At 40.3% G+C, this 22,400-nt stretch overlaps 1 long non-coding RNA gene across 2 annotated transcripts in view; it reads left to right on the top strand.

Annotated features, from left to right (window-relative positions):
- Positions 1–22,400, top strand: part of LOC133539061 (uncharacterized) — an 87,276-nt gene that overhangs the window by 58,104 nt on the left and 6,772 nt on the right. The window lies entirely within an intron of this gene.

The raw sequence follows: 22,400 nt of genomic DNA, 5'->3' as shown, positions 1-22,400 counted from the left end.
TGGATTGCAGCTGTCTTTAGCACTGAGACACAGCAGGTATTTCTTTGTTTTTAACACAGAGCGGTCAAGCGAACATGTTTCCGTACGTCAACAAGAATGTTTTTGGATGGGAAAATTGTGATCTATATTTTACCGGAGACATCCTTGGATTATTCGTCCTCCTGCAGTAGCTGTTTAAAAGGCAGTTGTGAGCTTGGCTCCTCGGCTTCTCTCTGAGACACTGCATGTTCACCGCAGCCATCCGACCTCAAGGTATGTCTTTACAATCTCACTAAAACACTATTAAAACAAAAAGTAAATAAGGGATCTTCCAGAATTATCCGAGTAAATGTGTCTAATTACATCTGAAACGCTCACACTGCCGCCGCCCGGAGCCGTCGCTTTTTATTTTATTTGTTTTAATTTATTTTTTCTCGTCCTTCGCTATCAATATCATCATCCGTGAATCTTTCATCCTCGCTCAAATTAATGGGGAAACTGTCGTTTTCTCGGTCCGAATAGCTCTTGCTGCTGGTGGCTCCCATTATAAACAATGTGAGGACGTGAGGAGCCCTCACCCTTGTGACGTCATCGTCTGCGACTTCCGGTAAAGGCAAGGCTTTTTTATCACCAACAAAAGTTGCAAACTTTATCAACGATGTTTTCTACTAAATCCTTTCAGCAAAAATATGGCAATATCGCGAAATGATCAAGTATGACACATAAAATGGACCTGCTATCCCCGTTTAAATAAGAAAATCTAATTTCAGTAGGCCTTTAAACATCTATATTTATACATTATATATTCACACATACAAGCAGCCCTCTGAAGGCGGCCATAACTGCAATGTGGCCCTCAATAAAAACAAGTTTGACACACCAGAAATAGCGGAAAGACGTAACAGGGTTATAAAGTTTAACACCATAGACTTGGTTTTGCTGTCTTACCCTCTGTTGCATGTATGTGACCTGTGTCTGTTTTTTTCATGCAAATGTGAGGAGTACAATTCGGATTTTTTTCAAATCGGACCCATGACATAGGAATCCGATGCATTTGTGGCTACACCAAACGATAATTTTTAAAAAAAAGATTAATCTATTGATTATTTTTTCAATTATTCGGTAGATTCAAAGTAAGTATGGCATACACAGAAAGGGGTGGATGTGTGACGTGTTCAGGAGAAGTTGTCATAAGTGGATAGAAAGTTGGTGTTAAGAATAGGTCTGGGCCGATAACAAATTTTGCTTGACGATTATTGATTTCGAAATTATTGCAGATAAATGACATTATTGCCATTATTTTTTTCAGACCAAATTAACCACTGATGTAATGACATTACATAATAATATTGCACGCGTAACCTTTCAAATGCAATAAACTTGTCTTTATCAAATATTTTAATATTGTGATTGAAATGTAAACTTTTGAATCTCCAAGTAAATAAAACAAACACATAATAACAATAAAATATACTGTGTTACCAAAGTGTTGCACTTGAATACAAATCCAGACAAAAAGCAATACATTATGTTGAGTGGACGATGGGGGAATCCTAAAATATGTACAAGGAGGGCAATACATAATAAATAAGCTTAGTCTGGCAGGTTCCAAGTGAGGAAACTCCAACATGACATGACAACAAATGTCTGTCAGATGTTTGAAGCCATTTTAGAAATGCCAGTTTTCAAAAGCATTAAATGGCAGCACGGTGACACAGGGGTTAGTGCATGTGCCTCACAATATAAAGGTATTGAGTTAAATTCCGAGCTCAGGATCTTTCTGTGTGGAGTTTGCATGTTCTCCCCGTGACTGCGTGGGTTTCCTCCGGTTACTCCGGCTTCCTCCCACCTCCAAAAATATGCACCTGGGGATAAGTTAATTGGCAACACTTAATTGGCCTTAGTGTGTGAATGTGAGTGTGAATGTTGTCTGTCTATCTGTGTTGGGCCTGCGATGAGGTGGCGACTTGTCCAGGGTGTTCCGTCCGAAATGCAGCATTGATACAATAGGCACCAGCACCCCCCGAGACCCTGAAAGGGACAAAGCGGTAGAAATGGATGGATGGATGGCAGCATGTCTTTGAAACACTTTTCTGTGAATGCACACTATTTTGCGGTGTTTTGTTTGCACGCACATTGCACACCAAACGCGGAGTGTGGACTGTCGAGTGGTTGTGTTTCAAGTGGACGTGCAGGTTTGTTGTAGTAGCGCACATTCAGCAAACTGCGTCCTCGGTGTTGACAGGCTCATCTTGCTCCAAAGGTTAAAACTGAAATATTTTCATACTGGTTTTGTGTTGCACGGGCTAACTTGTTGCATGCAGTGTGGGATTGATACAAGTGGGCAAATGGCCACGCGTCCCCGCACACAGAGTCAAAGACACTTAAAGGGGAACATTGGGGCGGTTTAGCTCGGTTGGTTGAGCGGCCGTGCCAGCAACTTGAGGGTTGCAGGTTCGATTCCCGCTCCCGCCATCCTAGTCAATGCCGTTGTGTCCTTGGGCAAGACACATTACCCACCTGCTCCCAGTGCCACCCACACTGGTTTAAATGTAACTGAGATATTGGGTTTCACTATGCAAAGCGCTTTGAGTCACTAGAGAAAAGCGCTATATAAATATAATTCACTTCACTTCACATTATCACCAGACCTATGTAAGCGTCAATATATACCTTGATGGTGCAGAAAAAAGACCATATATTTTTTTAACCGATTTCCGAACTCTAAATGGGTGAATTTTGGCGAATTAAACACCTTTCTGTTTATTGCTCTGGTGGCGATGACGTCAGAACGTGACGTCACCGAGGTAATACAGCCGCCATTTTCATTTTCTACACATTACACACACGTGTCTCAACTCTGTTATTTTCCGTTTTTTCGACTACTTTTTGGAACCTTGGAGACATCATGCCTCGTCGGTGTGTTGTCGGAGGGTGTAACAACACTAACAGGGAGGGATTCAAGTTGCACCGAAGATGAGAGACTGTCTGCCGCCAGGCCCCCATTGAATGGGCTGTAGTGTCTTCACATTTGACCGGCGATGCTAAGGCAGACATGACACAGAGATGTATGGATAACCTGCAGATGCATTTGCAACAATAAAGTCAACAAAATCACAAAGGTGAGTTTTGTTGTTGACTTATGTGCTAATCAGACATATTTGGTTGCGGCGTGACTGCCAGCTAATCGATGCTAACATGCTACGCTAATCGATGCCAACATGCTACGCTAATCGATGCTAACATACTATTTACCGGCAATGACAGTCATGGCACAGAGATGTATAGATAACCTGCAGATGCATTTGCAATGATAAAGTCAAAGAAATCACAAAGGTGAGTTTTGTTGATGTTGACTTATGTGCTAATCAGACATATTTGGTTGCGGTGTGACTGCCAGCTAATCGATGCTAACATGCTATTTACCGGCGGTGCTAAAGCAGACATGGCACAGAGATGTATGGATAACCTGCAGATGCATTTCCAACTATATTACGTTTCCTTCCACCAACATTTAATGCGAAAAAAAACACTTGCCAATCGACGGATTTAAGTTGCTCCATTATCACAAAATGCGAAAGTCCTGATCGTTTGGTCCGCACATTTTACCGGCGATGCTAACGCAGCTATTCGGCCATGCTATGGCTATGAATAGCGTCAATGGCTATTCGCTCAATAGCTTCAGTTTCTTCTTCAATACTTTCATACTCCAACCATCTGTTTCAATACATGCGTAATCTGTTGAATTGCTTAAACCGCTGAAATCCGAGTCTGAATCCGAGTTAATGTCGCTATATCTTGCTGTGGTATTCCCATTGTTTGTTTACATTGGCAGCACTGTATGACATCACAGGAAAATGGATAGTGGTTTCGAAGATAGCGAAAATAAGGCACTTTAAAGCTTTGTTTAGGGATATTCCGGGACCGGTAAAATAAAATAAAAAAATAAAAAAAATACAACAAGCCACTGGGAACTGATTTTTATTGTTTTTAACGCTTTTGAAATTGTGATAATGTTCCCCTTTAATGATGACAAGAGGATTCACCTCCTTCTTTTCATTCCGCTATGCCACAAACAAACGCAGCTGCTAAAACCAATGAAAAGTTTTGATGCCCTTTAAACATACACATGGCGATTTACCGAGGCTGGAAAACTTACCAACAACATTTTTATTTATCGTTGGTTAAATGTTGTTAACTCATCGAATATCAGCCCAGGCTTAGTTAAGAGCATTTCTACCTCATTCCCCTGGAGTTGATGTGGCCAATGAGGTATTATATTTAAGAAGTATGTGAAATGTGTTATTTCGTGGGAGGCATAGTCGTGTATTGGGTTTCATTTCCTCTGGGATTGTCGAGGCATGTAAAGACTTGTTCAAAATACATGTCTGTTAAACCGAAGAATGATTTGAGCTTTAATGAAACCCGAGGGGGGTTTCATTTCATTTCATTTAATTATTTTGTTGTTTCAAGCTTGCCCAGCGTTATCATATTTTCTTATCAAATGATGCTCTCTTGCTCGACATGTCCCACATCCATGGCCCGGATGATGTTTTTGTTATTTTCTGTTATTTTTGGACTCCCTTAGTTCCTGTTTTGTGCACCTCTGGGTTTGTTTTGGTCTCTATGGGGATTAATTGGGTACACCTGCCTCTGGTTAGTGGTCGACACGCTCACCTGCAGTTGACCACTAATCAGAGAGCTATTTATTCACCTCTCTCGCCACACTCGTCCTGGCTTCTTTGTTTGCTTCATGCTCCCGTTACGTGAGTTTTTTGTTACTCTGTACCTCTTAGAGTTTTTGAGAATAAATAATGTTCCTACCTGCACGTCCTGTCCAAAGTGGTCCGTTTGCATCCCGGGGGAATGGACCTGAGTATAAAATAGTCAGAATGTGTCATGAATACAAAGGATTATGGGTATTTGTTGTGTTGCGTTTATGTTGTGTTACTGTGAGGATGTTCTCTCGAAATGTGTTTGTGCTTCTTAATTGGTGTGGCTTCAAAGCATGGCGCATATTACTAAGAGTGTTAAAATTGTTTATATCACAACCATTAGTGTACTCTGTGTCACCCAGTATGCCTTGCAGTCGTGTGCGTGTTGAAGCGGAAGCTACACAAAACATGATGCTGGAATGACAAGCAAATTGTACATGTTGTAGAAGGCGACAAAGCCAATGGCTTCATAGCACGCCCTAATACTTATTATCTGGGTGACTGCTGGCATCCATTCAAGATAATAACAGCATCTCCTATTGACTTCTTCGCTTTATGACACGGGTATTAAATGGCTCTATGAATAGCAAAGGATACCGATCCCAGAACCATGTATATCAAATATCTCCGGATGGTTCAACCGCCACCCGCCCGAATCTAATTAAAATCCATTTTTTCGTCATGTCAACTGCCCGACCCGTGGTTTACCCCCGCGGACTACGCGGATGAGACCGCAAACCGCGCATCTCTAGTAGCTACAACATGTTAAAACAGAAATTAAGCAGATATTAACAGTAAATACAGTAAGTAGATTAATAATACATTTTCTCCAATTGACAAAATAATACAACCAGAAATGACACAATTGGTTACTGCATATGTCAGCATTCCATTAGGAATCTTTGTTTGCTTACTTGGGACTAAAAGAGAAGTTGTCTAGTATGCTCACTATCTTATTTGGTGCCAACATTCTTATTTGATTGCAATAATAAATATATGTTAAATGTATGTCGAGCTTTTCTGTTGAAATAAAGCCAACAATTAAATTATTACTTTATTTTGAAAAGTATCAAAATACATTTTGGAACCAGTAGTTGTATCAGAATATTGGTATCGGGACAACCCTAGTATGTATAGATATAAAGTACGGTGGTTCACGTATCACATCAGGTATGGTAGTACAATTTAATATTCACGTCTTTATAATGTCCTAATTTTATTCATTTTATAGTTGTATTTATATTTGTTATATACTTGTACTTCTTACATTTACTTTGACCTAATTTGCTACAAAGTATTTTTGGTGAGAGAGAATTCAAAACAGTGTGGCAATGTTTACAAATCAAAGCATGATGATATAGCACCACTTTGTGTAATGTGTACGAGGAAAACATTATTATTATTATTATTATTAAAATTACAGTCAGTATTTCAGAATAATTCCTAACATAGAGTAATAATTGTGTAAATTTAATTCATTCTCTTCCACACCCTATCTGATAACTGCTACTAGTGATGGTTTACTTGCTAAAAAAAATAACTCTAATTACGAGCCAATCTTTCAACAGGCTCTTTAAAAAAAGTGGCTCCTCAAGATTCGGCTCCCTTTTTAAAGGCCATAAATCCCATCTATAGTTTGAAAGATCAGGTTGCGTTCATCTGACCCATGCATCATTAAAAGGTGGCAATGGTAGACAAAAAAAGCAGAAAAAAATATATACTAATGTATATATATATATATATATATATATATATATATATATACTAATGTATATATACTAATGTATATATGTTAATTACCATGGCAAAAAGTATTGTCCTCTTCCTTAATCTCCTACGTGAAATAATAAATGTTGATTTAATGAATGTTCAAGAAACTCCTTGAAATTGTCATCAAAATGCCAGGACTCATACCAACAAAAATTGGGGTCATATTTATGTTTTTTGTGCATGTGCATGTGCGTCAGTACACAGACTCATTGCTTTCACAATGGTAATACATAAAAGTCGCATAATTTTATGGTTATGTGAACAACTACTGAAAAGGATTGGATGTAAAAAAATAAAAAAATATATAAATTGGGTCTGATACCCTGCAATGTGAAGGAGTTAAGGCTTTATTCACATTGCAGGTCAATTCCAAATGTTTTTGCCCACATGTAACCTGTATCAGATTTTTTCATGTCAATGTTTTTGACTGATTGATTGAAACTTTTATTAGTAGATTGCACAGTACAGTACATATTCTGTACAATTGACCACTAAATGGGAACACCCGAATAAGTTTTTCAACTTGTTTAAGTCGGGGTCCACGTTAATCAGTTCATGTGAGCAGTAATACTCGACGTTTTTAAACTCAGACCCAGGCCCTTTCCTATGTGGATATAAATCATGTATCAAATGTGACTGCAGTCTAAACGATCGAGTCACATTAATCCGACCAATATGTCATCAAAAAGTGATAAGCCTCATAATTATCTGCCAAAATAGACGCTTGAAAAATAAATAATTGACAAATGAGCAGAAAACAGGTGAAAATACTGTTTTAGGAACTCACATAAAAATGTTCCACCACTACAGTCTCCGACTGCTCACCCAAGCGCTCTCGTAGCAGATATCGGAATGATAGCCTTCTTCTTTCTAAATCTTCTATGTGAAATAATTCCCATCTGAAAATTTTGACTTTGATTGCACAAAATCCTTAAAATAGCCACAAATGTGCACGGACTAAAACCTACGAGAGTGGAGGCCATGTTTACTTCTGCAAACATTGCAGCCCGTGTGACGTCATGTCCGCATGCAGGTCAGTTTGCATTAACTTTAGAGAAAACATTTTTTTTTTGTAATGTGAAGGACTATACTTAAAAAGATCAGATTTGACCAAATAAATCCAATTTGGAAATCCTACCCTGCAGTGTGAACACAGCCTACACTGTAAAAAAAAAATCTTATTTTTATGGTTAATTTACTGTAAATTTCTACTGTAATTTGTCTTTTTTTTAAATAGGTTACAAAACTGTAGAATTGAAGACATTATCTGTAAATAAACAAACCACCTGTTATTTTAAGTAATATGTTATTAATGACAAACTATGTATATTTCTATTTCTTTTTAACAGAAAAATACCAAATTAATTATACATATCATTTTCTGTTTTCTCAAATTACTTCCAAATTCATGTAACATTACAGTAATTAACTTTCATTAAATATGTAGCTTGTTATATAAAAATCTATGTCCATACTAACAATCTAAAAGATTTATAAGTAATTTTAAGGTAAATCTTATTTTTTTTTTTTATATTTATGTGTATTTTTACATTTAAGTCGAAAAATATATGTAGCCACTTATAGAAAGGTTCATGCTCATACTAACAATTTTAAATCTTTCTCTGTAATATGACACACATTGGTGACTACCACACAGGTCACACTGACGGGGGCCGTACAAACAACTTTAACACTGTTCCAAATATGCGCCACACTGTGAACCCACACCAAACAAGAATGACAAACACATTTCAGGAGAACATCTTCACCGTAACACGATATTAACACAACAGAAACAATACCCAGAATTCCATGTGTTACAATATACACCCCCACCACCAAACCCCGCCCACCTCAACCACGCACAGAAGGGGGCGGTGATGTGCGGGTGGGGGACGGGGTTGGGTGGTAGAGGGGGTGTAGCCCGGAAGAGTCAGCACTGCATGGGATTGTGGGTATTTGTTATGTTGTGTTTATGTTGTGTTACAGTGAGGATGTTCTCCTGAAATGTGTTTATCATTCTTGTTTGATGTGGGTTCACAGTGTGGCGCATATTTGTAACAGTGTTAAAGTTGTTTGTACGGCCACCGTCAGTGTGACCTGTGTGGCCGTTGATCAAGTATGTCTTGCAGTTGCTATCATATGTACGTCAAAGCCATACTCATCATGCCCTCAGCCTGCACGCTGTTGATTCGGTGATAGAGTGAACGCAGAGTGTGACAAAGCCCTGTCACGGTACGACCGTGATATATTCACCCGGGCAAATATTGGGTCAATCCTACTTGAGTGTCACTGAAATTCTGGCGGTCCAATGGTAGGATCGGTAAGTTTGTCGCTAGGGTGGGATAGCTATTCTTGGAAGGTGAACCCACTTTGCACCAAGTTCCTGCATCCAGTGGCCCCCTGGTAAAGTGAAAGAGAAACCTCTGATCCTAACAATTCATAAAAAATCTGTAAAACAATGGTATTTTTCTGTGGAACTACTAGCATTGTCACTTTATTGAAGGTGGTTAATCTTAATAATTTAGTAAAAATCTGTAAAATTATGATATTTCCTCGCAAAACGTTTCATGACATTTCTGTAAATATAATGTTTTTGATCATTATTTGGTTTACAATGTTTTACTTTAATTCTATGGTTTTCGTTTGGCAGCCGTAGCTGCCAGTAAATTACCGTTTTTTACAGATTTTTTTTTTTACAGAGTAAGTGTTGCATCTCAGTGCAATTAAGTGGGTTTGACATCTGGCCGTAATGCCAACTCAGCAGAATGCCCATACAATAGATCATGACAAGGATGTGAGAGGTTGCTAAGAAAATGTATAAGAAACGTAGTATTCCACTCTGGTGTGCATGTGTGTGTGTATCATCCATCAGGCCACCCAGCAACATAGCTCATTAGTTTGGGTAACACATGACTTCATGTTATCACCACACGACCATCATTGATCAAACTGCTGCAAACGCTGATGACAAGGACCACAAATGCGATACTTTGTTATGTAACTAGATCCCTGTTTTTCTTCTCATTGTAGCACCCAAAGCGGCATTTGGAAATCAAGTCAGGACCATTACACCAACACCTTCACTCCCAGCACCCACTCTCTCTCTCTGTCTGGCAGAGGTGGCTAATACGTTTTCAGATGTCAGCAGATGTCAAATGACTCCACAATTAGCCTGATGGGCCTCAGTCCAGAACTACGTGGCGTGTTAGATCAGGCTTTTGATTTCTGCAGGACGACAAGTCATCCATCACACTGAAAACTTCTCCTCTCTTTCCTCACTTAAGGCTCTCTCCTAGAAGGCTCTCTTTTAGTCTGACCTCCCTCTATGCTTTTTCGCTCGTTCTCCCTCTTCCCTCCCAACAACATGCCCCCATCACTCATTCAGAGTAAAAAAAAAAAAAAAAGTCAGAATGAGAGAGAACAGGAGAGTAAACAGTGCAGGGAGATCAAGAGCCTTTTACACCCGCTCTAAATATTTGCATAAAATGTGGCTGGAACTCACATGAAGAACATGAGCGTTGCAGTCCAAATGCATATGACCGCTACGTGCAAACATGCAGCTATACACTAATTGATGACGTTCTAGCTGCTGAAAGCGTATTTGCATTAAGTGGAGAGGCCACCATATACGTAGGAACCTCCATGGTGCAATCTCTCTCGGAACAGTCAATTCTGATACATCTAACTAGGTGGGGGTTTTGCTGCTTACCTTCAATTCAGAAATTTAATAGAGGTGTCACAGGATGGCCGCCTCGGTCATTAAGGCCATAGTTCAATTCATTTTCTGTACAAAATACATACAGTATACCATAAAACTAATCAGATAGATAAATAGATAGATAGATAGATAGATAGATGGATAGATAGTACTTTATTGATTCCTTCAGGAGAGTTCCCTCAGGATAATTAAAATTCCAGCATTAAAACGTGAATAATGGGTGCATGTGTAAATGGAAATTAAATAGAAAATATAACAATAAGAATAAAAATAAAAAGCAATAAGAAGAATAACAATACAACAGTAAAAATATTAATATAATAAGAGAAACTAGGCAGTAGTGACCATGTTATAAAAATGTATTGCACTGTAAATTGCACTTTTTTTGTTGCAGTTTATTTCAGTATCGTTATTGTTTTACATCCCCTGTCATCCCCCAGAGAGGAGTTGTACTGTCTGATGGCGTGTGTATATTTTTTTCTATATTGTTTTAGTTTATCTATCTAATTAGCCAATAAATAACATTACTGAATAAGAAATACATCAATTTCACATACTGTATCATTGTTTATATGTTTTATTTTTTTTTAAATTAAATGCATATAGCTCCAGTCTTTGTTCATTTATGACTTAGGTTTTGTTCACAGAGGGCCACATACTGAATGCAGAGGGCCACTTTGGTATTCATCATTTTTCTAACAAGTCTAAAACTTAAGACATACTAACTGTACATTTAAAGACAGAGACAAATCTTTTAGTTGTTAGTAGGGGTGCTGAATAAAATTGATTCACATCCACATTGTAATTCTTATTCATTCAATTTCTAAATCGAAAAAAAGGGTCAAGCAGTAGAAAATGGATGGATGGATTCATATTTTCAAAGATAAAAAAAAACAAAACAAAAAACGTTTTTAAGGCCATCAAAGCAGCCAAGAGGAGCTTTTTAAATTTTTGTTTAACCATTTGTTTATTTTATTACCATAATTATCCCCACATCTGCGGTCCCCTCCAGTGTTTCTCATTGTATGACATTCGTAGAGTTTTTTCTTGCCCTGATGTGGGATCTGAGCCGAGGATGTCTTTGTGGCTTGTGCAGCCCTTTGAGACATTTGCGAAATAGGGCTGTATAGAAAAACTAGGATTGATTGATGATTTTTCATACTTGTTATTATTTCTATAACAAACCACCATCGGTTTGAATCAAGAATTGTGTTGGAATCAAGAATCTATTCTGTCTGTCGCTACACAGTGGACTTGAAAAAAAAACAAAAAAACATTTGAAACAAATATATAATTTGTGGTTCTCCGTTTTCTACTCTTATTTTGTGACAAAATATTTTTGACCAATCAAAACATTCTGCAGTGTGTCTAGCTCCACCCTTTTGGTACTCTGCAATTGCTGTTGTACCTTCAATATGTGCTAAAAAGTAATGTTCGGTCATGGAAATTCACTACACTATCACTTGCCAGTATGTCCTTGAGCAACGTGTTGGTTGCTGCAGCATGTCAAGCTGCTTTGGATCCAAAAACATCCCAAGTGCGTTTAACTCCAGCTTCACTTGATTATTACACCAAGAGGGAAAAAACCCAAATCTCCCCCCCCCCCCCCCAAAAAAATGATTGGCCCTCTGTCATCGGCTCGCTCTTGAGCTCTTGTCAGCTGACTGAGTCCTGCGGCGGCCCCACACAGCTGGTTTCAGTCTGAGACCCCCAGTTCGCTCCCTCCCTGCGCGCCCTAATTACTGATAAACACACAAACACGCAGCGATGCGGTGCTGCGTCTTGGCTCTGATGGATGGACAGGTGAGGAGATGCTGTCACAGAGGGTGTGATAGCTCATGAAAGCAGCCGGGCGCTGACAGGGAGATAAAGTCTTGAGTGTGTGGATGATGGATCACATGACAAGCTCACAAAGTCAGACCTGAGTGTGAAAATTAAGTGCTTAGAAAGGTGAACAAATCACTTTGTACCAGGAGTACACCTCTGAAACACAAAATGATTCTCAAACAGCAAACTGTCTTCATTAAATTATTTTCATTGCTGTTTTCATTTGTCATACCCTCACTGAAGAAATGTGGCTTCTTGCAAATCTGTGCAATCTAATTTGCCTTCTGTTGCTGCACTGCAGAAGAAAGTGCTGCCTTAAAAGGAGGGGAACTGAGTCAGACGATGACATGCTCTCTATGCAGTTCTCCCTGCTCTATTCACCACACTGCACCTTATGGTCGCAAATAAAAAATACACAACTATGCCCAGTAGGTCCTCACCCATGTTGATCTAAATTGGTTCATGAGACTTGTATTTCGTACAAGACATATTTAAATAGCACACTGAATGCTGCTCGTGCAAACTGTCAACAAACCACCAGAGCAAGATGTTTGGATCCCAATGATGAGATCAGATCAGGGACAACCTGTGCTTACCTCACCTGATCTGCTGATGAGCTGCCGAACCCAGCCATTTTTAATTTGTTTTTTTTACCACAGCTGTCATGTGAAGACTGTACTCGCCTGAAAGAATCCTTCAAAATGGACACAACCTCTGGAGACACGATTACATTTCCAGGCTCCTTATTCCTTACATTTGCATGAATTCCGGGAGAGTGTATGTCTTGCCAGAACACCGGCTCGAATTTGAGAGCAAGATGCTACAAACGTGTCATCTATTTGCAGTTCTAATCTACTTCCAAGATACTAATCCTCACCACCATAGCGAAAAGTAAACTAAGTTAATCTTATGTAATACTATCACTGAAGAACTAAAGGAAAAGGGATGGCTAAGCATACCACACACACACCGACACACACCCACACACACCCACACACACACATACACACACACACACGCCGAGCAGGACAACACAAAAAGCTAACTGATAAATCTTGAATCTGAAGTAGGGTGATCGATCTAGATGTTGATATTATTGAAACTTAGTATGGTAATTTTAATTTTCCTGAAAGAACTCTCCTGAAGGAATCAATAAAGTACTATCTATCTAGTATCCGTGTACAAAAAATATTAAAGTGGTTGGCTTGATATTTTAGTTTTTCTTGTTTCCATTAAGGGCTTCACGGTGGCAGAGGGGTTAGTGCGTCTGCCGCACAATACGAAGGTCCTGCAGTCCTGGGTTAAAATCCAGGCTCGGGATCTTTCTGTGTGGAGTTTGCATGTCCTCCCCGTGAATGCGTGGGTTCCCTCCAGGTACTCTGGCTTCCTCCCTCTTCCAAAGACATGCACCTGGGGATAGGTTGATTGGCAACACTAAATTGGCCCTAGTGTGTGAATGTGAGTGTGAATTTTGTCTGTCTATCTGTGTTGGCCCTGCGATGAGATGGCGACTTGTCCAGGGTGTGCCCCGCCTTCCGCCCGATTGTAGCTGAGATAGGCGCCACTCGTAAAAAATGCTGTTTTGTGATCACCAATTGTTTCTCAATAATATGGCAATCTATCGTTGCCTTATTAGGAGAAGGCTAGAGTTGTGTTATTATTGTGCTAATCTGTCAATATGCTGCTGATGCTGTCACCATAGCAACACATTTTGAAAAGGTTCAAGTGCCTGTGAGTATTGTATTTGCTCAGGTCGTTGAATCGATTGCAGGAAGCCTTTAGTATTGAAGCACTGTGACAAAGAAATAATTCTTAAAATCGGTAAAAAATCCTGCATAGCTGAGCATAGACATGTAGCAAATGATCTGACCTTTGACCTTGGCGGTCTATTTGTTCCAACTTAAAAATCGTTGTTCTGACACATGTCAATAGAACCCCTAAAAGTTTTAAGAGGGTCAGTACTTTTCAAAAGAAACATGACTTGACCTTTGCCCTTGGTACACAGTTGATATAAAGACAACACAACGGTGTGTTGACAGCCATTTCATATTTACTTAGAAGCTGATTATAACCCTCTTCAGAAACTTGTCCCATAGCGGAGTTGCCCCAGTAAATGAAACAACAGGGAATACATCAGTTTGTTTTTTTATTGCGATACCAACTAACTTTTCTGGTTAATGAGCCGTCATGTAGATGATGCATAAGGAACAAAACTGTCCGTGTAATTAACAGTGACAGATTTAAGATAGCTGTGTTTTGGGAGGGTTAAAAAGCCATCAGCAGCTTGCACCTCCTCCCAGTTCAACCTCCAGCAGGGTGCATGTTTGAGGCTTCTAATGCCCTCTGTAATGCAGGGTAATTGAGGAGAGTGGAGATAAGGAAACTGGCTGATGTGCTGCTATGAACCGAGCAGACAGCGAGGGAGGGGTCAGAGGCTGCTTGTTGTTGTCCTGAGAGCATCAGGGTCATTTGACTGCTCTCTCTGGATTGGCAAAGGAATGTCTGCAGCAACAAAACACATTTTATTGGCCCTATTCTCTCAATTCAAAAACGTGTCTTTGCTGTTGAGAGCTTCTTTCCATAGTAGTAAAACAAGCTGTTTTGGAATGGCATCAGCATTTTTTTTGTGTGTTTTAAATACACTTTGAACTATTGGTAAGGAAAGGACACAGATGGCTAATGCTTGAATTCAAAGTCATTATCATCAAAACATATTTGCACAAAATTTACTTTGTTCACCATGTGCATTGTCACAAAAGCCAAGTTAGAGGGCTTTCTACACGTTTATGATCTTCAGAAACGATCCAAAAAAGGCCAAAGGTAAACGTGTTATGCTGTCAGCAAGATCAGCACAGCCATTGCAAATACAGGAAAAAGTTAAATCTCAGACATGCAATAAAAAAGACCTACCAAACAGAATAAAGAGTTGATTAGATTAGAAATGTACTCAAAATTACCCAAAACAAATAGGAAATCCCAATCAGACACATTTTGGACCGGGCATAATATCCATCCATCCATTTTCTACTGATTGTCTCTTTCAGGGTGGCAGGGGTGCTGGAGCCTATTCCAGCTGCATTTGGATAAGAAATGTGAATGTAAATGTAACAATAAATTACTCAAAAACAAATATGAGTTAACCTACAGAGCTTTAAAATAGCCGTATACAGGGGCGTAGCATCAACTTCTGGGCTCCATACACAAGACTCTTAAAGGGCCCACCATCCCACCCTAAACCCAAAAGTCGTGGCTCCATACACACACACTTGGTATATGTTTACATGCACTAAAAATCAATGTGTTGCATTGATTTGGTTGAAACCAAATCCAAACCAAGTAAAAACCTTAATGAGGGTGTTGTCTATTTAAAATGGATTAACATATCTAGAATAAACCCCCCTAAATAATTTGTTTTTGTTTAAAACAAAAAAAATACAAACACGTTCTAAAAATGTTCTAGACAATAGCTCATACACGTATGACTATCATCAGTAGATTACACAAATCATAACATTACATCGTTATTTTTATAAGGATTATATCCTTATTAAGGCATCTCCTGGGAGTTAAGTCTCCCCTAGTTGTTTTTAAAAAACAGCGACACCTCTTTTTCATCTTAAATCAAGGGTCTTTCCCAATCACACCACAGTTATTAACAATGTGATGCAAAAAGTAAATTTGTTAACTATTTTCTCCTAAGCTGCCAAAGTTAGATTTGTTATACTTGTACCTTTCTTGTTTCACTTCATCTTTGTTCCAAAAAATTGGTGCTATGTGTGAATGCTTAAAGGAGAGCTTTGATGATGTTATGACGTCTGTTTTGAGCAAAGTGTTTAAAGTTGGGTCTATGAATGTTCTCATTGCCAGGTCATTGCCATCTCAGGGCATTCAATCGATTATAACTGGACTGTTAGGTGTGTCTTAAAAGACGAGTCCGAGTAGGCTTCATCAGTTGGTACTCATAGACTTAAATTGGTCAGATCTAGTCCAGCGGCTGGTGCCAAAACCCCAAATATTTATACTCCAAAACCATGGGAGGGTGCTTGGGCAAGGATGGTTTTGCCCTATCGTAGTAAGAAAAACAACTGTTTTGATGCAAGTGAGCAATCCTAACTGCCAAAGCCAGCGGCAGTCATCGAAGTGTAAATTCCCCTCGTGAGCATTGAGGTATTGTGTGGCAGAACGATCACTGTGGATCGACTACTACCAGTCCAAAATAGTCAGAATCCCCCACTTAATTATGTGTAAACAGAATGACACAAATGGCATTCTGGTCACCTTCCGTGACCGTTGCCCATCTGTGCTGTGCTATGTGTCGGCTAAGTGCTTGTTTTGTTTCCCCAATATATAAATTATTGCATTCACCATCACACTGGATAGCATACACCAGTTGTTGTTTGTGGGTGTGGTGTGTCTAATCTTTAGGATGCACCAGTCTCCGTCTCAGGATGTTGCCTGCTTTGAAGTGTACTGAGATCTTGTGTTGGTTAAACATTCTTCTGAGTTTCTCAGACAGACCTGCACTTTTCACAAACGACCAGCTGGGAAAACCAGAGGTTTTGAGGGTTTCCCTCAAATACCTACGTCCATTCTCTTTGGCCTGTGGGCTTGTACAAAACGTAGGACCATTATTAGCTCTGTGCTGTAGGGTTCTAATAACGGCCAGTTTGTGTTCCAGTGGGTGGTGTGAGTCAAAAAGTAGGTATTGATTGTGGATTTTCGGTAAGCCTCGACATGGATCCCCCTGTTTTTTCCAATCTGGACATCACAGTCCAAAAGGCAACTTATTGTCTTTGACAACCTCATGTGTGGAATTGATGTTTTTTTCCACTGAGCTAATCAATCAATCAGTGGGAACAACGACAAACCTTGGAAGGGACCGCAGATTTCAGCATCCCTCCTGGATTACCTGCGCAATGAATGTCACCGACTAATGCATAAGGAGTGGTCCACTCAGGCGGTTATCAAGACAACTTATGATTTTCACCTGCTTCTGGTGTTTGGGACGCGCACCTGTTTCCAATCAGAGACTTCTATTCAAACCGCCCTTGTCAGTCGGTCTGGCGACATTACTCCTTTCACAAAAGTTCATGCTGCTCGTTTTCATGCCAGAGTAACTCTTGTTTGTTCCAAGCCATTGTTTACGTTGTTTGTTCATGCCAGAGTTTTGTGTTTTTTCCACGCTGTAGTTTTTGTTTGTTCCTATTTTGATAGTTATCAATTAAAAATGTTCCTACCTTCATGCCCGGTCCAAAGTAGTCCATTTGCATCCCGGGAGAGAAAACCCCGCAGCAACCTGTGACCCCCCTGTCATGACATTAAGTCTATGAACACAAACTGATGAAGCCAACTCGGATGAGAGGCGAGAAGTCCTCTAACATAAACCAAAAAGTCTAGTTGTAATCGAATGAATGCCCTGAGATGTTCGGGGTTAGGTTTGCCGCTATCAAGGTGGAGCTAACCATTTTGTATTGCTGAAAGGAAGTGTAGTAGTCTTCGACATTCTTAATTTGATTCAAGCAAACTTATTCTTTTACGGCTATATTTATTTTATACTAACAGTTGTGACGTATTTGTTCTTAAAACTTACATATTAAAATGGCAGAAAAGCCCAGGCCCCCCGTGCCCTCCCCTGGTTGTTGCCACACACGCACGAACGAGCGCGCGCATGCACACACGCACGCGCGCACACACACACACACACACACACACACACACACACACACACACACACACACACACACACACACACACACACACACACACACACACACCGAAGTGCCCTTATCGTATAATATATTCCATATCTTTCAGGAAATATATTTTCCTTCCCCTTTTGATATTGTCATATACTTTCCTGTTCATGTCTTTATTTCTGTTCTTGGGCGCTAAATAGTGTTGAGTTATCACTTTCACATCCAGCTGCTCTTTCTATCAGCCGTCATCACATCCACAAGACTGCCGCTGCAGCCAAATAATTATCTGCGCAGTCCCTGCTCTGCTATTCCAGGGCCACGGCAGCTTCGTGATTTTGTGTGCTATTCTTGGGCGCTCCATCAATGGCATTCAAGGCTGTGACGTCACCTTGGTGGCAGCTGTTCGTACTCTTTTCCTCTATGCTTGCGCTCACCGATGCCGCTTGGCAAAATGCTGAGCACTGGACTAACGTAATCCTGTGGTGGATTTGGGGACTCTGTTTCTTTTATAAAAACAAACAAAAAAAAAACATTAGAATATCAGCTGTTTGTAAATGCCAACCAACCAGTGTTCTCTGATTTGTTCAAAAATAAGAAATATTTTTATAGGACACATGGAAATCAATCCGATATAAGTGGAAAAATGAATAGTAAAACTTGAAAAACACCAAAAACTACCCTTTTGAATTGAATGAATGACTGGGGTGTACGGCAACACTGTTGGACAAACCAGGTCAAGGCTTTTCAACTAAATTGCAACATTTTAAGAACACAATTTCAGAACACCAGCAGCGTCTACATTTAGGAATGATTGTTTTGCCCTCAAACATTACGTAATTTAATAGATAAGCCCATCCTCAAAAATTAGATGAAAATAACACTTTACTCTTTTCTTGTGGTCTCTCAAACCAGCACGGTGGAACAGAGGTTAGTGCATGTGCCTCACAATACGAAGGTCCTGAGTCGTCCTCCCACCGCCAAAAACATGCACCTGGGGATAGGTTGATTAGCAACACTAAATTGGCCGTAGTGTGTGAATGAGAGTGTAAATGGGACAAGTGGTAGAAAATGTACGGATGGACCCTATTCTTGTGGTCTCTCAAACCAAGTTTAAATGTCTGAGTAAAAGTTTTCTTGTCTGAGTTCAGTATTTAATCCAATTTTGTAGTGGTTCATCATTTGTCGTGGACAAATAAACAGGGAAATATTTATTTATAGAAATCAGAACAGGCGGAAAAGGCATGGAACAAGGAGGAATGACAGGCAGCAGTCATAACAGGCTCACGTCCAGAAGCAGAGGGAGTGAGGGCTGGCCAATAGCAGATACTAGAAATGCTAAAATACGCACGTGCAGCACACTGTGAAGTCAAATTGTATCCACAAGACTGCCCAACATAGCGGTCAAAGGCATCCATAACTTTATGATAGATTTGAAAATTGAGAAGTTTATTGACATCTTAAAGAATTGAATCTATGTAATGCTTTAAAAAGGCAAATAGATGGCACAGAAAGCCAAAAGGCTTTTTTCCATTGTGGTCCATTAAATATTCATCACATTTGATACATTCAATAATAAAAGATATACAAACCCCGTTTCCAAATGAGTTGGGAAATTGTGTTAGATGTAAATATAAATGGAATACAATGATTTGCAAATCCTTTTCAACCCATATTCAGTCGAATATGCTACCAAGACGACATATTTGATGTTCAAACTGATAAATCCTTTTATTTGTGCAAATAATCATTAACTTTAGAATTTGATGCTAGTAATACAGTACGTGACAAAGAAGTTGGGAAAGGTGGCAATAAATACTAATAAAGTTGATGAATTCTTATCAAACACTTATATGGAACATCCCACAGGTGTGCAGGCTAATTGGGAACAGGTGGGTGCCAAGATTGGGTTTAAAAGCAGCTTCCGTGAAATGCTCAGTCGATCACAAACAAGGATTGGGAAACGGTCACCACTTTGTGAACAAATGCGTGAGCAAATTGTCAAACAGTTTCAGAACAACATTTCTCAACGGGCTATTGCAAGAAATTTAGGAATCTCACCATCTACAGTCCGTAATACCATCAAAAGGTTCAGAGAATCTGGAGAAATCACTGCCCGTAAGCGATGGTATAACGGACCCCTCGTTCCCTCAGGCGGTACTGCATCAAAAAGCGACATCCGTTTGTAAAGGATATCAACACATGGGCTCAGGAACCCTTCAGAAAACCACTGTCAGTAACTACAGTTTGTCGCTACATCTGTAAGTGCAAGTTAAAACTACTATGCAAAGCCAAAGCCATTTATCTGTTGTGATCCGGATCAAAGTCCTAGGCTGACTCCTAGTCTCGTTCCCAATCGTAGCTATAGTCCCAGTTATAATCGTAGTCGTAGTCCTGGTCTGGATCACACTCCAGTTCCTGCTCCTCGGCGGGTCCCAGTGCCTGCTCCTCGGCGGGTCCCAGTGTCTGCTCCTCGACTGGTACCAGTTCCTGCTCCTAGGCTGATACCAGTGCCTGCTCCTCGACTGAAACCAGTGCCTGCTCCTCGGCTGATACCAGTACCTGCTCTTCGGCTGATACCAGTGCCTGCTCCTCGGCCGATACCAGTGCCTGCTTTTCGGCCGGCATCAGCACCTGCTCCTCGGCCGGCATCAGCATCCGCTCCTCTGCCGGCATCCGCACCTGCATCAATGCCTGCTTCGGCTGCAGCCCCCGCACCTACATTGGCTGCTGCCAAGCCTGCTCCAACGCATCCACCTCCACGCCGGCCATAGGCGTGTCCGTATCCCGGGCGTCTTCCTCACAGGACGCACCCATCTCCTCGTCGGCCACGGATGTGGCCTCTGCGGGGCCGGCTGCCAAGACTTCTGCTGCAGTGGCGTTCCACCCGCCGCCGCCACCTGCCGTGTCCCCGGTGCATTCGGGGACACAGGACTTGGCGACCCTCTACTAGGTCCTCCCTCCCTTCACCTGTGGACTGTCTCGTTGTGGGTGTGGGGGGGTTCGCTGTATATTTGTTTTTTGGGGACATCTGGGATCTTCCCCTTAAGGGGGGCGGGGGGGAGGGGGGGGGTAATGTTGTGATCGGGTTTCCGGATCACATCTTTAGTCTATGTTTGAGTCCCTTTTTTTGTTTTGATTATTTCTGGACTCTTCGGATCCCTTTGTTTGAGCACTTCCTTGTTTGTATTCATCACCATGGCGAATTAATTTGCTCCACCTGCACTGACTTTCTGTCGCAACCCTGTTTTTGATTATTGTTTTAGTATTTAAGGCTGCCTTCTTGGTTCTTGGCTCGTGGTTTGCTACACGCTGCAGTTACGTATGTTTTCTCTAAGTCTTTGTTTTGCTTGCTAAGTCTCGTCTTAGCTTTCGGGCGCTCTGCACGCGCTTTTGGACAGTTTGGACTCTCTGCTAATATTAGCGTTAGCTTCCTTGCGTAGGCACGCACTTTCTTTTGTGTTTGCACCAGTCTTCTTTTATCTTTTGTATATTAAAATCAGCTTCTTACCTGCAATCCTGCCTGTCTGGTCCCACTGCATCTGGGGGTGACATCTCCGCGCATCACAATGCGTTTCGAATGTGACATTATCAACGAAACCAGAAACGCCGCCGGCTTCGCTGGGCCCGAGCTCAGCTATGATGGACTGATGCAAAGTGGAAAAGTGTTCTGTGGTCTGATGAGTCCACATTTCAAATTGTTTTTTGGAAACGGTGAAAAGAACCATCAGGACTGTTCTAGGTGCAAAGTTGAAAAGCCAGCATGTGTGATGGTATGGGGGTGTATTAGTGCCCAAGGCATGGGTAACTTACACATCTGTGAAGGCACCATTTATGCTGAATGGTCCATACAGGTTTTGGAGCAACATATGTTGCCATCCAAGCAACGTTATCATGGACGCTCCTGCTTCTTTCAGCAAGACAATGCCAAGTCACCTGTTACAACAGCGTAGCTTCATAGTAAAAGAGTGCAGGTACTAGACTGGCTTGCCTGTAGTCTAGACCTGTCTCCCATTGAAAATGTGTAGCACATTATGAAGCCTAAAATACCACAACGCAGACCCCGGACTGTTGAACAACTTAAGCTGTACATAAAACAAGAATGGTAAAGAATTCCACCTGAAAAGCTTCAAAAATGTGTCTCCTTACTTCCCACAGAATTATTGAGTGTTGTTAAAAGAAAAGGTGATGAAACAGAGTGGTAAACATGCCCTTTCCCAACTACTTTGGTACGTGTTGCAGCCATAAAATTGTAAGTTAATTATTATTTGCAAAAAAAAAAACTAAGTTTGAGTTTGAACATCAAATATCTTGTCATTGTAGTGCATTCAACTGAATATGGGTTGAAAAGCATTTGCAAATCATAGTATTCCATTTATATATACATCAAACACAATTTCCCAACTCATATGGAAACGGGGTTTGTACAACCTGTAACATGTATGTAAAAAAATGTGTTAAAAATGGATCAATTATATAGATGTACACATTATACATGTCAGGTGATTTGAAAAACAATATACCCAAAAAATGTGGGGGAAGGGTGTATATATATATATATATATATATATATATATATATATATATATATATATATATATATATATATATATATATATATATATATATATATATATATATATATATATATACACACTATGTACATGACACTAAAGATCACGGCCAAATGCATGA

Source organism: Nerophis ophidion, linkage group LG02 (assembly GCF_033978795.1).
Source record: "Nerophis ophidion isolate RoL-2023_Sa linkage group LG02, RoL_Noph_v1.0, whole genome shotgun sequence".
In the NCBI taxonomy this organism is placed as follows: domain Eukaryota; kingdom Metazoa; phylum Chordata; class Actinopteri; order Syngnathiformes; family Syngnathidae; genus Nerophis; species Nerophis ophidion.
This window is presented reverse-complemented; position numbering and strand designations above follow the sequence as displayed.